Here is an 18,064-nt window from a genome sequence, read left to right as displayed (position 1 = left end):
CCTGGTCTAGGTTTTCTATAAGCACATTCCTGTCTTTTATAGAATTTACCTGGGTCTATAATTAGACATTATTTTTTTAAGATTTTTTTTTTATTTATTTGAGAGAGATATAGAAAGGGAGAGTCAGAGCATGAGTGGAGGGGGAGAGGCAGAGGGAGAAGCAGACACCTCTCCACCCCGAGCAGGGAGCCTGACCAAGGGCTCAATCACGGGACCCTGGGATGATGACCGGAGCTTAAGGCAGACGGTTAACTAACTGAACCCCCCAGGTACCCTTAATTAGATATTATGTTGTTTGGCTATTTGATTAATGTCCATCTCCCTGTTAGTGTATAAGCTCCAGGAAAGCAGCTGCTGGGTTTGTTTTTGTTCATTTTTCTCCTCTTGGAGCCCAGCATAAAGCCTGGTAAATAGAAAGAGCTCCTGAAACATTGGTTGAATGATTAATTACATAAGCAAAGTGAATTATGAATCTATAAGAGGGGGACAGAGTATTCCACTTTTGCTTAATTGATTGGATCACAGAAACCTCATCCCACAAAGAATTTAGTTAAGGCTCAGAATTCTCCAGAAACATTATTTGGAAAGTACTGGGTTAGGAACTATAACCACAGAGGAAGTTAAGTGAGGCTCAGTTTAAATCTCCACTTGTGACATGACCTCAGCTTTCCTATTCACTGAAGAAGCTAGCTCTGAGTAGGCATGTCTGGGTTTGTTCGTTTGCTTGTATTTGCCCCTCCTTTGCAGATCCACACACTTCAATACCTAGAATTCTTCCTCTCAGAAGACGTCTAATGGGAGCTGAGTAATTCTTCTTAATAAGAGATGTTCCTGCAAATTCACACATGCAGTTTACATGTGGCTGTTTTCCTCCTGCGTCTACATGGCATGGAGCAGATCAAATACTGGGTTTAACCAGGAGGTTGGAGAGTTTAAAGGAATTTACCTGAGAAACCAGCCAGGCACACTGAGCACATTATTTGGGGAGAGATCGTCTGCAGCGCTGGGCTGCATTATCAGGATGAGGCCCGGGAAAGGGTATCGAGCCCCACTCACACCCTGCACCCCCCACAAAGCTCAGACTGCCATTTGATCCCCCTTAGTAATCTTCTCCAATAAGCCCCACATCCAGAAACTAAATAACCACGGTGATACCAACCAAAGAGCTTTGGGGTCCTAAGCAGGCACCTGCCACGGAGAGGATGGGAGGACAGCACCCACGTTGTGTGGAAGATTCCCAGCTGAGCCACCAGGCAGGACCCCCAGGGACCCCTTCTCTCTACTACTGTCACTTCTGCACAACAGAACAGGGCACAGGAAAGGCTGAGGCAGGGGGGCTGGTGGCCAACTGAGAACCATGCAAAATGATTCAGATGATAGCCTGGAAGCCTAGATCACTGAACTTTAAATGTTCCAGCATGTCCGAAGGTGTGCGCAAAAAAATTTTTTTTTGATCTAATGCAAAAAGGTCCATCTTCTAGCAAAATGTGTGATGAAGAATGGACCCCAACTTATCTAAAGAGATCAATAACCATAAGAAAAGGTGGGTAGTGACCAACTCTTATATCCATCCAGGCCCCCAAAGTGCCCGATTTGTCCCCAGATAAATTCCCTTTAACTACCAAATCTTATGTCAAATCCAGTTTTTCACCTATTCCTACATCTATATAACAGATCACAGCTGGAAGACAAAACAAAACAAAACCCAAGCTTTCCTAAATTAAAATAACAGCCACTGGGATCCCTGGGTGGCGCAGCGGTTTGGCGCCTGCCTTTGGCCCAGGGCGTGATCCTGGAGACCCGGGATCGAATCCCATATCAGGCTCCCGATGCATGGAGCCTGCTTCTCCCTCTGCCTGTGTCTCTGCCTCTCTCTCTCTCTCTCTCTCTCTATCATAAGTAAATAAATAAAAATTAAAAAAAAGAAAAAAAAATAAAAAAATAAAATAACAGCCACTAACCTCAAGCAGTCTAGCAGTCAACTCACGTTCCCTTAGACAAGTTCCTCCTCCTACCCCTTCACTTAGACAAGCCTCTCACACCTTTTCCTCTCCCCTCAGACTTCCCCCATCCTCCCCATTCCTCATCCTGAAGATCTGACTTCCCATTTCACTGGGAAAATAAAACCAATCAGAAGAGCACAGACCAAACCTCCACCATCACACCCATCTGCTCCATGTCCTTGGACCCCCTTCCTGGGCTAAGGATGAACACTCTGCAGCTGTCAAAGCCCCCCTGCCCTCCACCTGGATAGCAGATGCCATCTCCACTCACCCACACAAGGACATCACCCTAACGGTTCTCCCTCTCTGTTGATCATTTCCATGGATCATCAACCTACAGACATGAGTTACAGTTGCTCCATCTTACCAAAAATGCTCTATCGACTCTCCTCCTGTTCCCAGACTCACCTGATTTCTCTGCTGCCCTTTACAGTAAAATTCCTTTACAGGGTCCCCTCTGGACGCCTGGGGAGCTCAGTGGTGGAGCGTCTGCCTTCAGCTCAGGGCATGATCCCAGGGTCCCGGGATCAAGTCCTGCATCGGGCTTCCGGCAGGGAGCCTGCTTCTCCTTCTGCCTGTGTCTCTGCCTCTCTCTCTCTGTCTCTCATGAATAAATAAATACAATCTTTAAAAAAAATCATTCCTTTAATAATGTCACCTATTTTCATGCCTTCAAACCAATCAATATGTGATTCTCAAATATGTATAGATATATAGATGGATAGATATGATTGATTGATAGATGGCAGAGATAAAGATGTGTCTCCAGCCTGAACCTCCTCCCTGAGCTTGAGAGTTGCTCATCACCTGAGATGTCTTCAAAGCATCTCAAACGGGGCAGCCTGGGTGGCTCAGTGGTTTAGCGCTGCCTTTGGCCCAGGGCGTGATCCTGGAGATCCAGGATCGAGTCCCGGGTCGGGCTCCCTGCATGGAGCCTGCTTCTCCCTCTGCCTGTGTCTCTCATAAATAAATAAATAAAATCTTTAAAAAAAAAAAAAGCATCTCAAATGTACCATGTTCAAAAACAAATCCCTGACCTCCCTCCCACATCTACTCCTGCTTCAGTCTTCTTTCCAACTTCGATAAATGGCCAACTAATCCTTTCAGTCACTCAGACCAAACACTGTAGTTGGATTTGACTTCTTCCTTTTTTTTTTCTTGTCTCCCATGCAACATTCAACAGCTCCTGGTGACTTTGCCTTCAGTATTCATTCAGAATCTGACCACATTTCATATGTCCATTGTTCCCACCACTACCTGTCATCTGAAGTAAACCACCTGAAATACCCCCAGGGGTATTTCAATTCATTCAAGTAAAAATTAGTCCCAATAGGAACGGATCAGGCTCTGCAAGGCCTCCCTCTACCTCTCTGATATTAATTCACCCTACCGGATCCCTGGGTGGCTCAGTGGTTTGGCGCCTGCCTTTGGCCCAGGGCGTGGTCCTGGAGTCCCAGGATCGAGTCTCACATCGGGCTCCTAGCATGGAGCCTGCTTCTCTCTCTGCCCCGCCCCCTCTCTCTATCTCTCTATGTCTATCATGAATAAATAAATAAAATCTTTTAAAAAAAGAAAAAATTCACCCTACTTTCCACCTGGCTCGACCTCCTACTCATTCTGGTTTTCTCATTGTTCTCTGCACACACCATCCATGTTCCACCTTGGGGCTTTCACCTTTGCTGTCCCTTCTCCTGACTCCCCAGATAGTGACAGGGCTAGCTCCCTCGCTGCCTTCAGATCTGTGCTCAAATGTCTTCATGAAGCTTCCCTGACCACCCTGCCCCCCCCAAAACTCCCTATCTCCTCCTCTGCTTTAGTTCCCTCCCTAACACCACCATCTGGCATGTGATGTATCTTAACTCCTTATTTGTTTACAGCCCGTCTTCCCCTGCCAGGATGAAAGGGATTTGGGGGTATTTCAATCACTGCTGTATCACCAAAACAGGACTTAATAAATACTTGTTGAAGAAGCACATGCATAAATCTGAAACTAAACTTTTTCAGAGCCAGATAAAGAATAAAAGCTTCAAAATTCTCTCTACAAAATCAGAATGACACTGATACCAAAATATGACAAAGATTAAAATGCAAAAAAAAAAAGAAGAAAAAATAGAAAAAACTATAAGCTATCTCCTTTCAAATATTTTAAGTAAAATATTAGGGAAAGAATCTTTAAGTGGGAGATAAACACAGAAGAGAAATGGAAAACATAGAAAATTGGACTACACAGAAATGTTTTAAAACTTTTCTGCAGTAAAAAGCATTTAAGGGGGCGCCTAGCAGGCTCAGTTGGTTAAGCATCTGCCTTGGTTAGGCTCAGATCATAATCCCAGAGTCCCGGGATGGAGCCCCACTTTGGGTTCCTCCCTTTTTCTCTGCTGCTCCCCCTGCTTGTGTCCTCTCTATCAAATAAATTAATTAAATCTTAAAAAAAAAAAAAAAAGATTTAGGGGCACCTGACTGGTTCAATTGGTGGAATGCATGACTCTTGATCTCAGGGTTGTCATGTTCAAGCCCCATGTTGGATGTAGAGATTACTTAAACAATAAAATCTTTAAAAAAAACAAAAACAAGACACTAAACACTTTAAACAAAGTCAAAAGACAATTTCGGACTGAGTTGCCTATTATTTGTTTTGCATAAGAACCCGTTACTCAATTTTCAAAGAATTTAAAAAAAAAAATCCAGAATGTCACCTTGCTGCACATTAGGAAAAGGACTCCTTCCCTCAAGACATTTTACTTCCACTTTGCAGAAAAACAATCGCTATGCTTATTTTGTTAGTACAAGACACTTCACTGCCATCTGCCAGAAAAATGGCATAATAAATGTCAAAATCTCTGATTTCTGTGATGTGAATAGCCCCTCCCCCCCAGGTTGGACAGTATATGACCCACGAAACCATGAACAGCATGTATATTCTAGACTTAATCATTGTAAATAGTATTTTTCACTTCCATGAACATCCTCCAGGATTAAAACATTGCATTGGATGCCAGTAAATTCCTTTTATTTTTTTCCAGGATGAAAAGCATTCTCACCCCCTCCTAGAATACCAGTCATCAGTAATGCCGTCTAATCATTGGAACAATCACAAACATTCTTAGGCTTTTCCAAAATGCCCCCAGGAAACAGCACCCCCCTTTGAGAACCAGTGGTGCAGATTAGTTGGAAAGGGTGGAGGAAGACTTTAACTCCTTGTTTTATGCCTTTCTATACAGCCTGAATTTTTTCTGCTATGCATTTCTTATGCATGCATAAGAAAAGGAATAATTAAAATATGAAAATATAAGTTAATTAAATTAGCACAAGGAAGATGAACTAAATAGTAGGGATGGAGGAATGATTCCAATGAAGTCATATAATATTGATCCCAAGATATAATAGTAATAGAGGTCTCAGGAGGAACTAGTTGAAAGCGCCTGGTCCAGAAAGCCAAGAACTCAAACTCAACCACCACTGGCAAGGCGTCTTGCTTCTCTAACTGCGTAGACGGCCTAGGTAGTGTGCAAACTCTTTCAGATGGCAGAGCACCTAAAGGTCATGACACTTTCTGCTAAAGAGCGCCAGTTGTTAAAATATTTCATTCTATCACATAGACTATGCTCTCACGTAGACCACTTCCTTGGCTTCCATTTTAAAGCGCCTCGGTGTGGCTTTAAAATGTCAGTTTTTTAAAAAAAATAAAAAATAAAAATAAAATGTCAGCTTTGTGAAACTCATGCACTGCCAAGCACTGTGTGAAAACAGGGTCACAAATACAAATGGAACACCAGCGGTCTCAGCATCACCGGCCATCCTGAGTTTTCCATGGCTACTCCTTTGTTATTTCTTCGTATTCTTTCATCTGTTCGAGGCATGCAAGTAAGTAAGAAGCCCAAAAACTTTGAGAGATTACGGCCCTTCGGTAAGCCAAAAACTAGTTCAAAACAAAAGGTTTTTTTTTACACGGTACAATGCAAATAAGGTTTGCAGTTAGACTGTGGATATTGTGCCCATGTCGGACCCCTTAATTTGACTGTTGTACAGGGTGATGTAGGATGTCAACGTTAAGCTGGGTGAGGGACAAGGAGCTCCCTTCACTATCGTTGCAACTGTTCTGCAAGTCAAAAATTTGTTCAAAATAAAGTTTAAAAATGTATTTAAAAAAATAGGAATACTTAGGGCTGATGTAAAATGACAAAAAAATCCAAAGTTGAAAAAAATTACGGGAGAGGTACAGCACAGTGACTATAGTTGATAATAGTATGGTGCATACTTGGAAGTTATTTATCACAAGAAAAACAATCTTGTGTGGCAATGGATGCCGACTAGACTTATTATGCTGATTTTTTTTAAATCCATACTAATATCAAATCATTTTGCTATATGCCTGAAATGAATATAATACCTATGTTTTTTTTAAGTTATGGGAGAAAACTTGAAATGGAGAATATTATTTATGTAATTTTTTTCCTGCAAATTCAGAAAAGGCGGTTATTCCATTTTAGTTGAGAATGTTTTATTCCTTCTCGAAACTCACCGGGAAGGAGCACAGTTTGAAAGACACAGGTGGTGGGGGAGGCCTTGGAGGGAGCAGAGAAAGGGACAATGGAGAGGGGAGAGGGACCTGAGGATCCAGCATGGCCCTGCTGCTAATTTGATCAGCTTAACACCTTGGCCTCCTCACCTGCAAAATGAAAAGTTAAACCAGATCTTTCTCACCTGAGGAGCCCAGGCCCGTTTATATTGAAAAGCCCCTCAAGATGTTTATTCTATTCATCCTTAAAAATCAAAAGTCAGAGGGATGCCTGAGTGGCTCAGCTGTTGAGCATCTGCCTTCAGCTCAAGGAGTGATCCCCGGGTCCTGGGATCAAGTCCCACATCGGACTCCCTGCGAGGACCCTGCTTCTCCCGCTGCCTGTGTCTTTCCCTCTCTCTGTGTGTCTCTCAAGAATGAATAAATACGATCTTTTAAAAAAAGTCAAAGTCAGAAATCACCTCTTCCATGAAGCCTTCCTTGCCAGGCAGAGGCCAAGTAGACTTCTGCAGATGCTGTTCCCAGATGCAGTAAATTGACTTTATAAAACAAAAGTTGGGGATCCCTGGGTGGCTCCACGGTTTAGCACCTGACTTTGGCCCAGGGTGTGATCCTGGGGTCCCGGGATTGAGTCCAACGTCGGGCTCCTCGTATGGAGCCTGCTTCTCCCTCTGCCTGTGTCTCTGCTTCTCTCCCTCTCTCTGTCTCTCTCATGAATAAATAAATAAAAATCTTTTTTAAAAAAGTAAATAAAAATAAACCAAAAGTTGCCTACTGGCTCAAAAGTCAACTGTAGTGAATGCCACAGAGCGGTAGCCCTTGGAGAGGCAGGGATGCACCCTCCCCGCTGCTGGGGGTATGGGCTGCTGAGAATTCAAAGCGGAGTCCTTCCTGAAAAGTGCTTGCAGCCTAAGAGAACTGACTGCCCAAAGTCTCTGTCCCTTCCCCCAGTGCGACCTGCGACCTGTGACCAACGTGTGGTAGATGCTGGGGGCAGACAGGTAACTGCGAAAGCCAGGCCCCACTGCCTCACTGAAGGGTGCCTGGGGCATCTGTGACAGCATGGTTCACCCCCTCCCCTGCCCCACTCCCTCCCAGGCAGGAGCCCAAGTGCATTCCCCTAATAAGCCACCTAAGCACAAACCTCTGCTTCAAGTCCACTTGCTGGGGAATCCATTCTAAGACAATCACAACTGCCAATACTTTGGGATTATCCAATCTACTTCAAGAATTTTGTCCTTCAGGGCAGCCCTGGTGGCGCAGCGGTTTACCGCTGCCTTTGGCCCAGGGCGTGATCCTGGAGACCGTGGATTGAGTCCCACGTGGGGCTCTCTGCATGGGGCCTGCTTCTCCCTCTGCCTGTGTCTCTGCCTCTCATTCTCTCTCTGTGTCTCTATGAATAAGTAAATAAAATTAAAAAAAAAAAGAATTTTGTCCTTCATTTTTCATGTGCAGAGTCACACACGCACAGGATAGTTTGTCGCAAGAGCAACGCATTATAAGCCACGTCCATCGGCAGGGACCCGGGAAACACAGCTGCCGCGGAATAATATGCACCTGCACAAAAGAATGAGGACGCACTCGATAACATGACAGGACACGATCCTCAATACACACGCTGAAGTGAGAAAGCAATGTACAGAAGGCTGCGTAATAATGCCACCGACTTGTTTTTAAAAAACAAGAATATACATATGTACAAGTTTATACATTCATAGACTACTTTTGGAAGGGCCTAGAAGAAACTGGAAACACTAGCTGTCTCTGGAAAGAACATTTGGGTGAGTGGGGAGGAGTTTTTTTGTTTTTTGATTGTTTGGTTGGTTTTTTTACTCCATAGCTTTTGGGAACTGTATGAATACATCATCTATTCCAAGCTAAATAGATACAAGTGAAGCAACATAAACGTCAAGAACTGAAAAGAGGCCTTCGGGCTTGGAGAAGAGTAGCCACGGATGGTTCCCAGGAAGAGGTCTCAACACAGTTATGGAAACGTACGTTTCAGGGGGTGTGTGAGGGACGATGACATGAGAGAGAGGAGAGGGCAGCCCCTCCTAGAGATGCCTGGGACATTACTCAGCTATTAGAAATGACAAATACCCACCATTTGCTTCAACGTGGATGGAACTGGAGGGTATTATGCTGAGTGAAGTAAGTCAGTCGGAGAAGGACAAACATTATATGTTCTCATTCATTTGGGGAATATAAATAATAGTGAAAGGGAAAATAAGGGAAGGGAGAAGAAATGTGTGGGAAATATCAGAAAGGGAGACAGAACGTAAAGACTGCTAACTCTGGGAAACGAACTAGGGGTGGTAGAAGGGGAGGAGGGCGGGGGGTGGGAGTGAATGGGTGACGGGCACTGGGTGTTATTCTGTATGTTAGTAAATTGAACACCAATAAAATATAAAAAAAAAAAAAAAAGAGATGCCTGGGACAATAGGCAGGACGTGTCCCCCTGTAGCCCCGACCCCTACCTCCTGGGCCCACTCGCCCAAACCAAGCCCCTTCGTGGGCCGGCCAGCAGCCCATGAGGTCGCCTGGACCGCCCAGTTTGGCCCAACCAGGGACAAACCTTGGCCACATGTCTCTCCTGTCAGCATTTGAACGGAAATATGTAAAGGATCAGTTAGAAGCCAAGGAGCCAAGCTAGGAAGATGCCCAGGACAGGCTGTCCCACACAGGGATGCTGGCCGGCCGCGCAGGCGGGCCAAAGCCAGGGCTGCCGAGAGGACAGACACACAGAGCAGCAAGTGAGGATCCGCCCCAGGGGGTGAAAGCAAGAGCCGAGAAGGTAGCTGAGTCCTCACAGCCCACAGCCCAGGCCAGGCCTCAGCCCCATTCATTGCTGCCCCTGACACCGTAGGACAAGAGGCTCACACAGCATGGGCCTCACCCGACAGCCTTGACAGCCTAGGCCTCCCCTGCGAGCTGGTTACATATGCAAAGCCTGCTCCAACCTAATCCAAGACTCTGGAAGGGGGGCCTGGTAATCCGGGTTTTGACAAGCCCACCAGGTGATCGTGATGCAGCTGAGACCTTCCATCTGAGGCTTTGAGGCCCAGCTGTGCTGGTGCTGGGCGGGCTCCCTTACGATCCCGGGCTGTAGCATCTTGGCAGCAAACCCTGCATGAGCTCTCTCACAGAAGATCTTGTTTCCAATGTCACAAAGTCAACTACAGCCTTACCCACGAGGCAAGTGAATGCTGACACTTACCTGAAGCCTTGACTCAAGAGCCATCTCCTTCAGAAGCCCTCCCTGCAGACCTCTCACAGTCTAAGCGGGGCGCCACCTCTCTGTGCTCCTGCAGCCACCCTTTAACCTCTAGCCTGACACTTACCACCTTGTCCCATAATCAGGGGTTCATTCATTTGCCTCCCCCTAGGGTGAAACTGTGTCTTCACTATTGCTCCAGCACTAGGAATTCAATTATTATTAGATATTAATTGCTATTATTATTAAACACTCAATAAATACATAAAATATGTATATGGAATCATAATTCTTTTCCCCTACAGCACCTAACTCCTCTCTTTTGACATTTCCCAGCAGGGCAAGCCTGCTGAGCCAGGTGATGATTGTTGCTAAGGGGCCTTGACAGCTCCTGAGCTGAATTAGCCCCTAGTTCCCGTGCAGGGAGTTTCAGGGAGTCAGCGGATGACCGTGGACAGGAGCAGCAGCAGGCGTCCAGAGGGCATGCCTGGCCAACTCTACATTTGAGTAACAGGCAAAGGGTCCCTTCTCTCAGGGATGCTGCCTAAGGGGGAGGCAGGCCCCTAACAGACTCTGAGACCCCCCAAGGGGAAGTTCCACAAGGATGTCCCAACAATAAGATGACAAAGGGTGGGGGGACAAAAACATCCTCAGTATCTATGCATAGCACAGAACAAGGGTAGCCCACACCCGGAGCGGACACATCCCAGAGGCACAGAGCTGCTACTGCCGCCCTCATTTCTATAACAGGTCACAAGGCTGTAGCTGATATCTAGAATTTTCCCCTTCCATGACCCCATTCCCAGTTCCATTTGCTCAGTGATGTGACTCAAAGCTTCAATTCCTGAGAGTTCTGAGCCCCCTGAGGACTTGCTTTCCTTGGCTGCTACACTTGGACTTCTATTATCGGACGTGGGAGTACCAAGAACACCCGGGACAGTGCCAGGGACGGGGCCTGGTCCTCTTTGCCCCAGGTGTGTGGCAGCAACCAGACCTCCCAGGTCGCCGGGATCCATCCCTCCAGTCATGCGGTGCTCTCATCTTCTGAGTCCACAGAATCATTATGGGCCCCCAGCACTCCCGGAACCTTCCTCTCCCAGGAGCTAAGGCCTCCAGGCCCACAGAGCCCAGAGGTACGGAAACAGCAGGCAAGCACTCTGCGCGTGGGTTAAGTGTGATAACTAACGGAGCCACTCGCCATCTGTCCCTTGATTCCAAAGCATGTGTACTGCCCGTGGGAAAAGCAGCACCATGTTTTGGTCGCTGGTCCGAGGCACATACCACAGCCCGTAAGCCAAAACCTCAGCAGTTCCACTTGTTAATCCAACTGACGCTGCATGTTCATCTCCTATTCCACAGCTCGGGCCACGCGGGGCCCCATGGTAAGAACAGTGATCTCCTTGGGCTTTAGCCCATTGCTACTCTTTTCCCAGTGAAATGAAACGAAATGAGCTTCTTGGTCACAACCAATGTCACGTGGTATGCATTACAATATATAAGGTGTTCCCTAAGTCCGCAGAGGGTGCTGCTACCAAGTGTCACAACTGGAGAAGGCAAATCCATATTCGGGATACCACCTACTGCAATGAGAACAAAATATTGCGCCTTTCCTAATGAAAGGGCCCCAATGTAATCAACTTGCCACTGGGTTGCTTCCTAACCCACCTCCAGCCCCCAAGGAAAACTGCTCCACTGGAGGCTTAGCAATGGTGCCCACTTCTGGTGGGCTGGACTCTTGGCAAGAGCATAGCCGTGAAGGGAAGACCTTCTCGGAGGTCTGAGCACCAGCTAGGCAGGGCCTGCCCTCCCATCATGAGGTCCCAGAAGGAGCTAGGAGGCCCCTCCTTCTCGGGGGTCTCCCTGGGGCCCCTCCTCGGTTGCTCTAACTCTGAAGCCTCCAATCTCCTCTTCCTGTCCTCACCTCCTACTCCAGGGGTGGTAGCTGCTTCCTGTGGTTACTTCCATGTCGAAGCTTTATTCCTTCCGACCGATGGGAAGTGAATGGTGGGAGGAAGGAAGAACCGCCCTGGTGTGGATTGCCACCCCCTCTGCCTCTGGCAGTTTCTCCAGGGGAGGCTATGTCTGCCCCATGGCTCCAGCTGGTCTCCGTCCATCACATCTACTGTGGTCTCACTCTTGGAACAGATCCCAGCCTCTGGCTCTAGCTGCACTGCCTCCTCCCTCTGACCCTCTGACCAAGAGGTGACAGGCATTTCCTCCCATTGCTATTCTCTGGGGGCCTCAGCTCCACCATCACCTGTATCACCCCAGACCCCACATTCCACTCCTTTTGGGTCACATAGTTCCAGTGGTTTCTGTCATCCTGGTTGGCCCCCAGTGATACAGATATATTTGATTGGTTTGGTTTTTGAAGGCGGTTTCACAAACCCATTACACGCCTCACCTTCGCTCGCTTGCCTAGAAAAAACATATTTCACACTTCAAAGTTCAGCTCAGAATTTCTTCCCTTTCTTTTCTTTTTTTTTTTTTTAAGATTTGATTTACTTATTCATGAGAGATACAGAGAGAGAGGAAGAGACACAGGCAGAGGGAGAAGCAGGCTCCATGCAGGGAGCCAGATGTGGGACTCGATCCCAGGACCCTGGGGTCACACCCTGAGCCAGAGGCAGACGCTTAGCCACGGAGCCACCCAGGTGTCCCGAACCGAATTTCTTTCCTTTCTAAAGACTTTCCAATCTCCCACTCCTACCCCCATCTCTCCCCAGCCGTACCCCTGAATTCCCTGCTCTGCCTCTGGACTCTCCCAGCACTTAGATTCGTCCACTTGTTCCATATAATGGTTTCTGTGTCTGACTTTGGCCAGAACGACAGTTTCTTGGTGGCAGAAAGTAAATTTCATGTGCCTACTTATACAATTGAAATAGGATAGGTGTGCGATAAACCTTTACGGAACCAATGAAGGTGTAAGGGTGACTTCCTCTATTTAAAACAAGAACACGGAGTGGTGAGAGAGTTGAGAGAGGGGCAAGTATTTAGTGGAGATTGATTGCAGTTTGGAAGGTGACAAAGTTCTGGAGATGGATGGCAGTGACGGTGGCACACACAACGCCAATGTACTTAATACCCCTAAACTTAAAATACTTAAAATGGTAAATTTCATGTCATGTATATTTTATCACAATAAAGAAAACTAAACTAACGACAACGGAAGTACCCTTTTTTCTCAACGATAAAATGAAGTTGCATAGCTTGTGAACCATCAATTCTTTTTTTTTATAATTTTTTTCAAGCCATCGGAGTTTATTTATTTATTTTTAAAATTTATTTATGATAGTCACAGAGAGAGAGAAAGAGAGGCAAAGACATAGGCAGAGAGAGAAGCAGGCTCCATGCACCAGGAGCCCGACGTGGGATTTGATCCCGGGTCTCCAGGATCATGCCCTGGGCCAAAGGCAGGCGCCAAACCGCTGTGCCACCCAGGGATCCCTGAACCATCGATTCTACTTTGAGATTTGTACCTTGGGAATGTTCTCGCGCTTGGGCATAAGGATGAAGGAAGGAAGTCCACTGAATTTCCCAGCAGCCTTATTTACATCAGCAAAACAGGAAGAGGAACAGCCTACAACCTACATGACCAGTTAGGGAAATGTGTGAATAAATGGTACCACTGCAAACGATGGCATTCTGTATATAATATTGAAAATGAGATCCATGAGAACTTTATTGATTAACACAATCTCAAAACCACCGTGTTAGGTGTAAAACAGAGGCTGCAGGTTATATTTACAGTCTGACGCCATTTAGTAAATCTCAAAAAGAAGCAAAAGTATAATGTGTTGTCCAGCTTATGCTGTACAGACAATACTTACATTGTAAGCATAAAAGCATCCAAGTACAAAAGTATAAAAGTAAAAGTATAAAAACATGCAGTTTCAGGTTAGTAGTTAACTGGATGGGAGGGAACAAGGTAAAATAAGAGTATTGGCATTTAGTATTTTATTTCCTGCAAAAGGAGAGAATTCTGAAGTCTATAAGGCAAAATCTTACATATTTGTTAAATCAGGTGAATGGGATATATGGAGGCCAATTATATGTCTCTGGACTGTTCTGTGTTCTTGAAATATTTCATAATTTAAACTCTAAAAATTAAATTATGTTGATAAACTGATGCGTACTTTGACAAACCCATTCTCAAAACCTCCCAGTTTGCAGACCTAGGCTTTGAGCCATTTACTGAATCAAGAGTCAGTGTGAGACGATTTGAATAGGAGGAAATAATTGCAATGGGATGACCTGGGCAGCTAAAAACCTCACACAATATCATGTGATGTGCAAATGTGCATGTGAGCATGCACACACACACACACACACACACACACACCCCAGCTGTGGAGTGCTACATAAAAAATCCGAAGTACCCACAGTAGGATTACAATAGACTAGAAATAAAATATTCTGTCTTTTGTATCAAGAAAAGAATCAATTAGGTCATTGCTTGAGAGTAAAGCTTCCCCTAATGACAGCCTTTGCACTCAAGGCTGTTTCCCAGGGGCTGGGAACAATGCAGGCAGAGGAGCAGTGAGGAATGCCGATTTTGTGCTGTCTGGCCTCAGCTGCCTCCTGAGAGCACCAGGCTGAGGAATTGCAAAACTGATGCAAGCAGGGAGGCCAGGAAGCCAGGGTGCCAGCAGCCACCTGCCCAAGAGTTCCAGCAACCCACAGAGAGACTTGGCCAAGGCCTGAAGTGCATCAAACCCTTAAAAGCTTCTAGTCTAACTGCTCACCCCCTGCAGAAGTCTCTTCTATAGCACCCTTCTCAGACCTCTGCCCAAATGCTTACAGAGTTGGGGCCCCACTGTTTTTGAGGCATCTGATTACATTTATTGGACCATTTCGGTTACTGGAAGATTCTTTTTTTTTTTTTAAGAGAAATTATCAGAACTAAAGCAGGTGGCATATTATTACGAGTGAAATGTATGTAGGGTACAGGCAGGTGAGTGTGGGCGTGTTTGGGAAATCAGCCATCAAAATATAAAATATTAATACCCTGGGATTAAGATTATTACTGACTTTTTTTTAAGACTTTTTATTTATTTATTCATGAAAGACACAGAGAGAGAGAGGCAGAGACAGAAGCAGGTGGGAGCCCGACGTGGGACTCAATCCTGGGACTCCAGGATCACGCCCTGGGCCAAAGGCAGGCGCTAAACCGCTGAGCCACCCAGGGATCAAAGTCCCTATTACTGACTTTTCTTTTCTTCTCTTTGCCTGTCTGTATTTCCTGAAATGCATGTGTTGTACTTTGGTGAAGTGGGAAGAAGTGACACATGTTTTTTAAACTCAGTGGGGAGACAAAGTTCTTTCCCACAAACATGACATAGGCCCTTTCCTGCCTTGGGTCAGTTGGTCCCAGTTCTGTTGGATCGACCCTCAAGTGAACAGTGGGTGTCAGGTCTCAGTTTACAGTTCTCACGAGGGACAGAGTTTCCTGTCTCACGAGGGATGCGCGCCACCCGCTCATGTGAGGAGAATGAAGCTTACTTGGTAGCTACAGGAAGTATAAGCATGTCTACACTCACATTGGTGATCTGGAAAACCCAGGCTCCTCTCAGAAAAGGTGGCTGGGGCAGCCCGGGTGGCTCAGTGGTTTAGTGCTGCCTTCAGCCCAGAGCGTGATCCTGGAGACCCGGGATTGAGTCCCACATCGGGTTCCCTGCATGGGGCCTGCTTCTCCCTCTGCCTCTGTGTGTGTGTGTGTCTCTCATGAATAAATAAATAAAATCTTTAAAAAAGAAAAGGTGGCTGGACTCATCCCTCACATTCCAACCAGCACCTTCCAGAAATGCACTGACTTAAAAAAAAAAAAGATTGTATGTATTTATTTATGTGAGAGAGAGAAATCACAAGCCAAAGGTAGGGAAGAGGCAAGGGCAGGGGAAAAACAGAACCCCAGTGAGCAGGGGCCCAGTGTGAGGCTCATGTGGACCCCGAGATCACCACCTGAGCCAAAGGCAGACGCTTCACAGACTGAGCCACCCAGGCGCCCCTGAAATGCAGTGATTTTAAAGTCAGTCCAGCCAAAATCAGGGATGCGGCGGGATGTTTTGGGCTGAGCATTCCTAGAGAAGGAAATCAAAACATCTGGCATTTGTTTGCCCAGCTTGCTGAGAAAGAAAGTTTCACAGGCATCATCCTAAGTGATCCTTAACCCAGAATACCTTCTTCCCGGCACCCAACCCAAACACGCAGTGTGTCCAATAGTGTGCGTCTTTGCATATGCTCTCAGAGCACAGGCCCCCTGGGGTGATGGGTGCCGCCCGGAGCTGGCTTTTCAGAGGCGGCTCCATGTCCTCATCTGTTACAAGCAGCGCTGGCGGCGTGATTTCTCCGAGTCTCTGGGCTCCTGCTGCCCCTCCGTGAGCACGCCATGCAGGCCCCGGGCTGCGGGAACTTATTTCAAGAGCCTGGAGGTAGCCCGACCTTCACCGCCTGCCGTGGCCCCCCACGACACCTGCCCGGAGCAACGAGGCCGTCTGCCTGCCTGGGGACAGGACGTGCCGCCGACAAAACCCTCTGCCAGGCAGCAGTATTGTGCAGCCCGTCCGGCTACAATTCATTCTCCTCCGTCACTTTGAAGCCAAGTGTCGGGAGAAATTTGAATCTGAATGCTCCTGCCTCTGAAACAAGCTTAGAAAAGTATGCAGGCTGTCTTCAGCAAAGAGCAGGCCCGGCGGAATCTGGAGAAGCCCGTTTGGGGGGAATAAAGACACACAGGCGGACACCATCCGATTCAGTGGAGTCTCAGGAAACCGGAGGGAGATTAATTTCTTACTGGAGGGAGACGTGGGGCCTGGGAGAGAAGCACTAGTTATGCAGAGAAAGGTTGAAAGAAGGCAACGGTGTGACTGTGAGGATTAGGGACTCTGTCAGAAAAACTTTACTGCAGTCACCTGAATGATGCATCGGGGATGTCAGGGGCCTTCGTAAGGAAAGGGCTGCTTCGGGACACCTGAGTGGCTCAGCGGTTGAGCGCCTGCCTTCCATCCAGGGCATGACGCAGAGGTCCCGGGATCGAGTCCCATGTCCGGCTCCCTGCGGGCAGCCTGCTTCTCCCTCTGCCTCTCTCTCTCTGTGTCTCTCATGAATAAATAAATAAAATATTTTAAATAAATAAATATCTTTAAAAGGAAAAGAAAAGGGGCACCTGAGTGGCTCAGTGGGTTAAATGCCTACCTTCAGCAGGAGTCATGGTCATGATCCCCTGCCTGGGGCTCCCTACTCAGCAGAGGGACCTGCTTCTGTCTCTCCCCGCTCTGTCAAATAAATAAATGAAATCTTTTAAAAGGAAAAGAAAAGAAAATATACATAAATTAATAATTACAAAGGAAGGAGGTGGGGAGAAGCTCCTCCACCACTCCCTTCCCTCGAGACTTGGTTCTGCCTTCCCTTCCCAGATATGATGGTTAGTTTTACACGTCAATCTATCTGGGCCAAGGTACCCAGACACTTGGTCAAACAGTATTCCAGGTGTTTCTACGAAGGTATTTTTTTACGTGAGATTAACATTTTTTTAAAGTTTTATTATTTATTCATGAGAGACACAGAGAGAGAGGCAGAGACACAGGCAGAGGGAGAGGCAGACTCCCTGCGGGGACCCCGATGTGGAACTCGATCCCAGGACCCTGGTGTCAACGCCCTGAGTCAAAGGCAGACAGTCAACCCCTGAGCTGCCCTGGTGCCCTGAGATTAACATTTAAATTAGTCGACTGGGCAAAGCCGATTATCCTCTGTAATTTGGGTGGGCCTCATCTAATCAAGTGAAGGCTCTAAGAGAAAAAAGACTGAGATCCCTTGAGGAAGAGCCAATTCGGCCAGCAAACAGCCTTTGGACTCGAACTGCAATTCTTCCCTGGGTCCCCAGCCGGCCAACCTAACCTGCAGATTTTTGGACTCACCAGCTTCCACATTGTGGAAACCAATTCCTTAAAACAAAATGAATAGCTTGCTCTCTCACACACTATATGTGTACCAAGTCAAGAAATAATCAAGAATCAAGAAATAATCCTGCTTCAGCTTCTATCATTTAATCCCCACAGCTACCGTATGTACGTGCTGTTGGTTCTGGTTCTCTGGAATCTCTGAGCCCAGGCTCTGGCAAAGGCAGAGTGAGGGACTTTGCTGCCTGCTGAGCTCCCCTGAGGGCCCATCCGCAGGGGGCAGCCTCCTGCAGTCGTCCCACAGACGACTCCCTGAGCATTAGCCCATAGGTCCTCTGCGTGCTCCTGGCCCTTCCTCTCCATCCGTCTTTCCTTTCTCCTCCCTCAATGTTCCAAGTCTTTTCCCTCCTGCACCTTCTCTATGAACAAG

This window comes from Canis lupus, chromosome 6, assembly GCF_048164855.1.
Source record: "Canis lupus baileyi chromosome 6, mCanLup2.hap1, whole genome shotgun sequence".
NCBI lineage: Eukaryota > Metazoa > Chordata > Mammalia > Carnivora > Canidae > Canis > Canis lupus.
This window is presented reverse-complemented; position numbering follows the sequence as displayed.